This window comes from Brachyistius frenatus, unplaced genomic scaffold (assembly GCF_029030835.1).
Source record: "Brachyistius frenatus isolate BFR_SWC_R1_liver_20210118 unplaced genomic scaffold, ASM2903083v1 Contig_13, whole genome shotgun sequence".
Classification (NCBI taxonomy): domain Eukaryota; kingdom Metazoa; phylum Chordata; class Actinopteri; family Embiotocidae; genus Brachyistius; species Brachyistius frenatus.
In genome coordinates, this window is record NW_027210612.1 from 3,792,481 (window position 1) to 3,800,367 (window position 7,887).

The following is a 7,887-nucleotide window of genomic DNA, read 5'->3' on the forward strand; positions in this document are numbered from 1 at the left end:
TTCTGTTAGATTTGTATTTGCCTTGTTAAATGTTCATATAACCGTAGTCTTCTGTGACCGACCCTGCCCTCTCCTCCTTATAGTTTCTTCTTCTTTGTTTTTCTGCTCCCTGGTGAAAGCCGGCTGCGGCTCTCACCAGGGCCCCCCCCCCCCCTTCCTCGCCCCGCCCCCCCCTCCCGGCGGCCGCGTCCATCCCTTTTAAGCCCCACGACGTTAGCGAGAGACAGCTGCTAGCAGGTTGTTTGGTTTTTAGTGTGAGTATTTGTATTTGTTTCTTGTACAAGGTGAACATATAGCATACAGTGCAGCTGGAACCAATAAATAAAACTTACTGTCCTGATTGATGATTGGCTCTGCGGAACATTTTCTTTTTTTCTTGGGACGCTTGTTACAGGATATTTTTTATTTTTTTTATTTTTTATTTTTTTAAATGCTTAAAATCCTCTAAACCAGAGGGGCTTTCGACATCTGTCGCTGTGCAAGAGATGGAAGTGATTTTGAATTATTTATGGTTTAAATTTAAATTTCTGAACTTTGACGAATTGCAGTTAAAAATTTGAATCTGAATTCAACAATTTAATAATCATTAACAATTTAACAATTTCATTTCGCGATAACTGCAGTAAAACTGAACCGAGACCATTTGTTACGGAACGTACTGAAACGTTATTCGGGAAACGTTCGGAGACTTTTTGTGAGGGAAAAGTTCCAAGAATGTTCTGGGGATGTTTCCTTTGGGAAATGTTCCGGCAACAGTCTGTGGAAACCGTTCTGGGAATATTTGTTGGGGAACATTCTGGAAACGTTCTTCGGGAAACATTCTTGGGAACGTTACAGAAACTTTTGCAAATGTTTGGGAATGGAAGCTTTTGTTTTGGGATCATTCTGGGAATGTTCTTAGTCAAACATCCTGACAATGTTAGGGAACGTTCCGGGAACCTCGGTTAGGGATTGTTCTCTCGAAGAAAAAAAATGTGTAGAACGTTTGTTAGGGAATGTTGTGGAAATTATTCTTTTGGAAACGTTCTTAGAACTTTTCTTTGGGAAATATTCCAGGGACGTTTCTTGAGGAAAATTGTGGAATTGTGGATTCTTTTGGAAACGTGCTGGAAACGTTCCAAGGGATCCAGAAACTTTAGCTAGGGATCTTCCTGGAACATTTGTTAGTGACGGTTCCGGGAACGTTTCTTCTGGGACGTTCTGGAAACATTCTTTTGGAAACATTCTGGGAATGTCCTGAGGGAAACTTTGTGGGTACTTTTGTAAGTTTTTTTTATGGAATGTTCCAGGAACATTTCTTTGGGAGTTTTCTGGGAAAAAAAAAAAAAAAATTGGGAAACCTTCTGGCAGCGTTCTTTGAGAAGCGTTTCGGGAACATTTTTGAGGGAAATATTTTGAGAATGTTCCAGAAACGTTTGCGAACATTTGGAAATGGAAATGTTTGTTTGGGAGCGTCCCATGAACTATAGTTAGGGATTGTTGTGTTGGAAATGTTCCAAGAACGTTTCTTAGGGAATATTCTGGAAAAATTATTTTGCAAACATTCTGGGAATGTTTGGGAATGCAAAAAACATTTGATTCCTGGGACATTTGTATTTTTGGAAATGCTCTGGGAACGTTCTTAGGGAAATGTCAAAGGAATGTTTGTGAACATTTGTGAATGAAAAAGTTTGTTCGGGAATGTTCTAGGAACTTTAGTTGGAGATCGTTCTGTTGGAAACATTTCAAGAACATTCGTTAGGGAGTGTTCTGGCACTCTGGCAGCATTCTTTGAGAAACACTCCAGGAACATTCTTTGGGGAATGTTCTGGGACTGTTTTTTGGGAAACATTCTGAAAGTGTTTGTAAGAAAACAGTGAAAACTGTCTTTGGGAAATGTTGTGGGAATGTTCCTAAGAAAAACATTACAGGAACGTTACGGGAATGTTTTTTTAGGCAATGTTTTGGAAACATTTAGTTGAAAACATTCCAAAAATGTTTGTAAAGGATCATTCTGTCAGAAATGTTCTAGGAACATTTGGTAGGAAGCTTTCTGGAAAAATTATTTTAGAATCGTTCTGGTGGTTTCTTAGGGAATGATCCAAAAAAAAAAAAAAGTTTTTTTAGGGACTTTTCTGCCACAACTGTTCCTTGAACATTTGTTCAAAAGCGTTCCAGAAACCTATGTTAGGGAACATTCCGGAAATGTTTGGAAGCGTTCTGGAAAAATTGTTTTGGAAACTCGCTGGGAATTTCTTAGGGAATGTTCTGAAAACTTTTTTTTCAGGATCATTCCGTCAGAAATGTTCTAGGAACATTTGTTAGGAAGCGTTCTGGAAAAAAAAAAAAAATTGTTTTGGAAATGTTCTGGGAGTTTTCTAAAATATTTGTTAGGGATCGAGAATAATTTGTTGTAAGCACAGACAAGTAAAGATTGCCAAACACCTTTTTTCATGTTACATCCGAGACCTGATGGAAGTCCTATCTGAAAAGGTTCATCGTATGCTGAGGAGATGCAGAGCATTCACGCCCCCAGAGCCACAGACCTCCCAAGGAAGACGCCATCGCCGGTTATGTCCCACTTCAGTCGAGCAGTGGTCTAGATCCAACGTAGTCGCCTGCAGCGTCAGCAACCTCTCACCGTATCCTCAGGACAACACGTGAGGGAATGAACACCCTCACTGTCCTGACCAGACCCCCCGCGGCACCAGCTGACAAAACTTTTGTAAGCCGGGTGCCTCAAACACCTGGGGGGGGGGGGGGTGAAAATGACAGCCGATGTATTTTTTATTGTCAGAGCTCTAAGGATGCAAAGAGAACCCATGTTCATTACATCTAAATGTATAAAAGAAACACATGTTGACACTGTATTTATCGTGTAATAAATTGTCTGCTATTGATTGAAATGTCTCAATTGTTTTTACATGTGGTAATATGAATTTTAATTATATTACAAACTAGTGGTGTCCAAAATGTGAAAAAACATCATACTATAGTCTTGATTTTTTTTTTCATCCAAAAAAAAAGAACTGGGACTTTATTCTCATCCCAAAAAAAAAAAAAAAAACAGGGCGATAGTATGTTGTCTAAAATATGAAGAAAACGTCGTACTATAGCATGAAAAAAAAAAATTGCTATACTAGCACAGGCGCAGCGGTATAGTAGTTAGTGTCTGCTGCCTCAGTGAGAAAGTCATGGGTTCAATTCCAGCTTGAGGTATGTATACAGCCCCAAAAAAATACATGAAATAAAACAAACTTAAGGTATGTCTTCCAAAATATCATACGATAGTGTGACTTTTTTTTAATACAAAAAAAAAAAACGTAAGGCTATAGTATGACTTTATTCTCATCCCAAAAATCCAAAAAACGTAAGGCTATAGTATGTCGTCTAAAATATGAAGAAAACATCATACTATAAAATGAAAAAAAGACTGCTCTACTACCACAGGCACAGTGGTACAGTGGTTAGTGCTGCTGCCTCACAGTGAGAAGGTCATGGGTTCAATTCCAGCTTGAGGTATGGACACATCTAAAAAAAAAAAGTCATAAAACAAACATAAGCTATGTCTTCTATCATACTATTGTAGGACTTTATTCTCATCCCAAAAAACCTAGGGCTATTGTATGTTGTCTAAAATATGAAGAAAACATCATACGTCATTGTATGTCGTCCAAAATATGAAAAAACATCATGACTTTATTCTCAGTGCAACTAGGGCTTTTATCATCCTATAGTTTTTTTTTAAATAAATAAAAAAAATGTGTATTAATGTGTATTGTATGTGTATTAATGTTAAAAATAATAATGCATGACTTTATTCTCATTTCAAAAATAAAAAAAAACCTAGGGCTATTGTATGTTGTCCAAAATATGAAAAAAACATCATACTATAGTATGACTTGTTTTTAATCCAAAAATTTCAAAAATAAAAAAAAACCTAGGGCTAAAAATAAAAAACGTAAGACTATAGTATGACTTTATTCTCATCCCATAAATCCGAAAAACCTAGGGCTGTTGTATGTCGTCCAAAATATGAAAAAACATCACGCTATACTGCAACTTTTTTACATCCAAATAATTAAAAAATAATGTAAGGCTATAGCATGACTTTATTCTGATCTCAAAAATTAAAAAAAACCTAGGGCTATTGTATGTTGTCCAAAATATGAAGAAAACATCATACGTCATTGTATGTCATCCAAAATATGAAAAAACATCACGCTATAGTGCAACTTTTTTCCATCCAAATTTTTTTTTTTTTAAATAATGTGGAATGTGTATTAATGTGTATTGTATGTGTATTAATGTGTAATAATAATGCATGACTTTATTCTCATTTCAAAAATCAAAAAAACCTAGGGCTATTGTATGTTGTCCAAAATATGAAAAAAACATCATAAAAAAACATCATACTATAGTATGACTTTATTCTCACCTAGGGCTGTTTTTTCCAAAATATGAAAAAACATCACGCTATACTGCAACTTTTTTACATCCAAATAATTAAAAAATAATGTAAGGCTATAGCATGACTTTATTCTGATCTCAAAAATAAAAAAAAACCTAGGGCTATTGTATGTTGTCCAAAATATGAAGAAAACATCATACGTCATTGTATGTCGTCCAAAATATGAAAAAACATCACGCTATAGTGCAACTTTTTTTCATCCAAAATTTAAAAAAAAATATATAATGTGGAATGTGTATTAATGTGTATTGTATGTGTATTAATGTGTAATAATAATGCATGACTTTATTCTCATTTCAAAAATCAAAAAAACCTAGGGCTATTGTATGTTGTCCAAAATATGAAAAAAACATCATACTATAGTATGACTTTTTTTTAATCCAAAAAATTTAAAAAAAAAAAACGTAAGACTATAGTATGACTTTATTCTCATCCCATAAATCTGAAAAACCTAGGGCTGTTGTATGTCGTCCAAAATATGAAAAAACATCACGCTATACTGCAACTTTTTTTCATCCAAATAATTAAAAAATAATGTAAGGCTATAGCATGACTTTATTCTGATCTCAAAATTTAAAAAAAACCTAGGGCTATTGTATGTTGTCCAAAATATGAAGATCCAAAATATGAAAAAACATCACGCTATAGTGCAAACATCATATGTGTATTAATGTGTATTGTATGTGTATTAATGTGTAATAATAATTGTATGTTGTCCAAAATATGAAAAAACATCACGCTATAGTAGCATGCAACTTTTTGAAAAACACATCCAAATTTTTTTTTTTTTTATAATGTGGAATGTGTATTAAAAAAACCTAGGGCTATTGTATGTTGTCCAAAATATGTATTGTATGCTATGTATCATAATGTGTAATAATAATGTATGAATGTTATATCTTAATGTGTAATAATAATGCATGACTTTAATCAAAAATCAAAAAAACCTAGGGCTATTGTATGTTGTCCAAAATATGAAAAAAACATCATACTATAGTATGACTTTTTTTTAATCCAAAAAAATTTAAAAAAAAAAAACGTAAGACTATAGTATGACTTTATTCTCATCCCATAAATCCGAAAAACCTAGGGCTGTTGTATGTCGTCCAAAATATGAAAAAACATCACGCTATACTGCAACTTTTTTACATCCAAATAATTAAAAAATAATGTAAGGCTATAGCATGACTTTATTCTGATCTCAAAATTTAAAAAAAACCTAGGGCTATTGTATGTTGTCCAAAATATGAAGAAAACATCATACGTCATTGTATGTCATCCAAAATATGAAAAAACATCACGCTATAGTGCAACTTTTTTTCATCCATTTTTTTTTTTTTTTAAATAATGTGGAATGTGTATTAATGTGTATTGTATGTGTATTAATGTGTAATAATAATGCATGACTTTATTCTCATTTCAAAAATCAAAAAAACCTAGGGCTATTGTATGTTGTCCAAAATATGAAAAAAACATCATACTATAGTATGACTTTTTTTTAATCCAAATTTTTTTTTTTTTAAAACGTAAGACTATAGTATGACTTTATTCTCATCCCATAAATCTGAAAAACCTAGGGCTGTTGTATGTCGTCCAAAATATGAAAAAACATCACGCTATAGTGCAACTTTTTTACATCCAAATAATTAAAAAATAATGTAAGGCTATAGCATGACTTTATTCTGATCTCAAAAATAAAAAAAAACCTAGGGCTATTGTATGTTGTCCAAAATATGAAGAAAACATCATACGTCATTGTATGTCGTCCAAAATATGAAAAAACATCACGCTATAGTGCAACTTTTTTTCATCCAAATTTTTTTTTTTAAATAATGTGGAATGTGTATTAATGTGTATTGTATGTGTATTAATGTGTAATAATAATGCATGACTTTATTCTCATTTCAAAAATAAAAAAAAACCTAGGGCTATTGTATGTTGTCCAAAATATGAAAAAAACATCATACTATAGTATGACTTTTTTTTAATCCAAATTTTAAAACGTAAGACTATAGTATGACTTTATTCTCATCCCATAAATCCGAAAAACCTAGGGCTGTTGTATGTCGTCCAAAATATGAAAAAACATCACGCTATATGAAAAAACATGCAACTTTTTTTCATCCAAATAAGTAAAAAATAATGTAAGGCTATAGCATGACTTTATTCTGATCTCAAAAATAAAAAAAACCTAGGGCTATTGTATGTTGTCCAAAATATGAAGAAAACATCATAGGGCATTGTATGTTGTCCAAAATATGAAAAAACATCACGCTATAGTGCAACTTTTTTTCATTAAAAAAAAAATCTCATTTCATCCAATGTCATAAATTATCTTGGTCCAAAATTTCATGTCCTCCAAAATATAAAAACAAATCAATAAAAAAAAAGAAAAAAAAAAGCTTAAAAATGTTAAAATATCATGAAATTGAAAATCCCAATATGACCTGATACACGGGTTTGCAGTTAAGAATTTGAGACGGGCAAACAGTTTAGTTGGACATTCAAAAAGGTTTTCCTTTATTTTATTTTATTTTTCCTTATTTTGCCTGTTGTTTGCGTTACACTCTGTTTAGTGAAGTCAGGCCTAAATCCACAAACCATCATAGTCACAACTGCAACTATTGCATAAATACAAAGCAACATACAGGTGATGCTTAAACCGCGTATGACTTGAATGAAACACGAAAACGAGGTTACGGTACGCAATGGCAAGAAAGAACAAAATGCAAACAATCACAGCAAAAAAAAACAACAAAAAAAACAACAACAAAAAAAAAAAGGAACAACTTGTTTTTTTTGTTTGTTTTTATTTCAGTTTTTCCTGTCAGCTTTGGTTTTTTATATGTCGCAATCTCTCACAACGACCCTAATCAAAAAGATGGGTTCACATAATGACAGCAAACAAACGGGCTTTACAGAGGAGGTGAACTGACGCGCGCCACGAGGGGCGGACCTTCGACAGGCGAACGCCGGGAAGGGGAAGGAACAAAAACGGGAAGCGAGAAGACGAGCGCGACGCCGGGTTGTACGTCCACGTTGAACGCGTCTCGCTCGCCCGGGAAGAGAAGGGGGGAAAAAAAAAAGCACCAGATTTTAGGCATCCGAGATGAGGTACTTAAACCGCACGCAGCGACGCAAGTAAACTTTCCACCGACGGTCATGATTGGTTCTTTCCTCACAGCGGCAGCGTTTCTGCGCAACATGTCTTCATCAAGATTGAGAGAAATTCACCAAAACACACAAAAAGGGGAGAAAAAAAAATATATATATATATATATATATATAAATGTACAGAAAGCTCTTATTAGCTCAAACAAGTTTCCAAACAATAAATATGTCAAATAAATTCAGAGAAGAAAACAAACACACACACACACACACACAACTTCTCGGTTCAATCAGTGTGAATAAAGGTAAACCAAAGACCCAACATG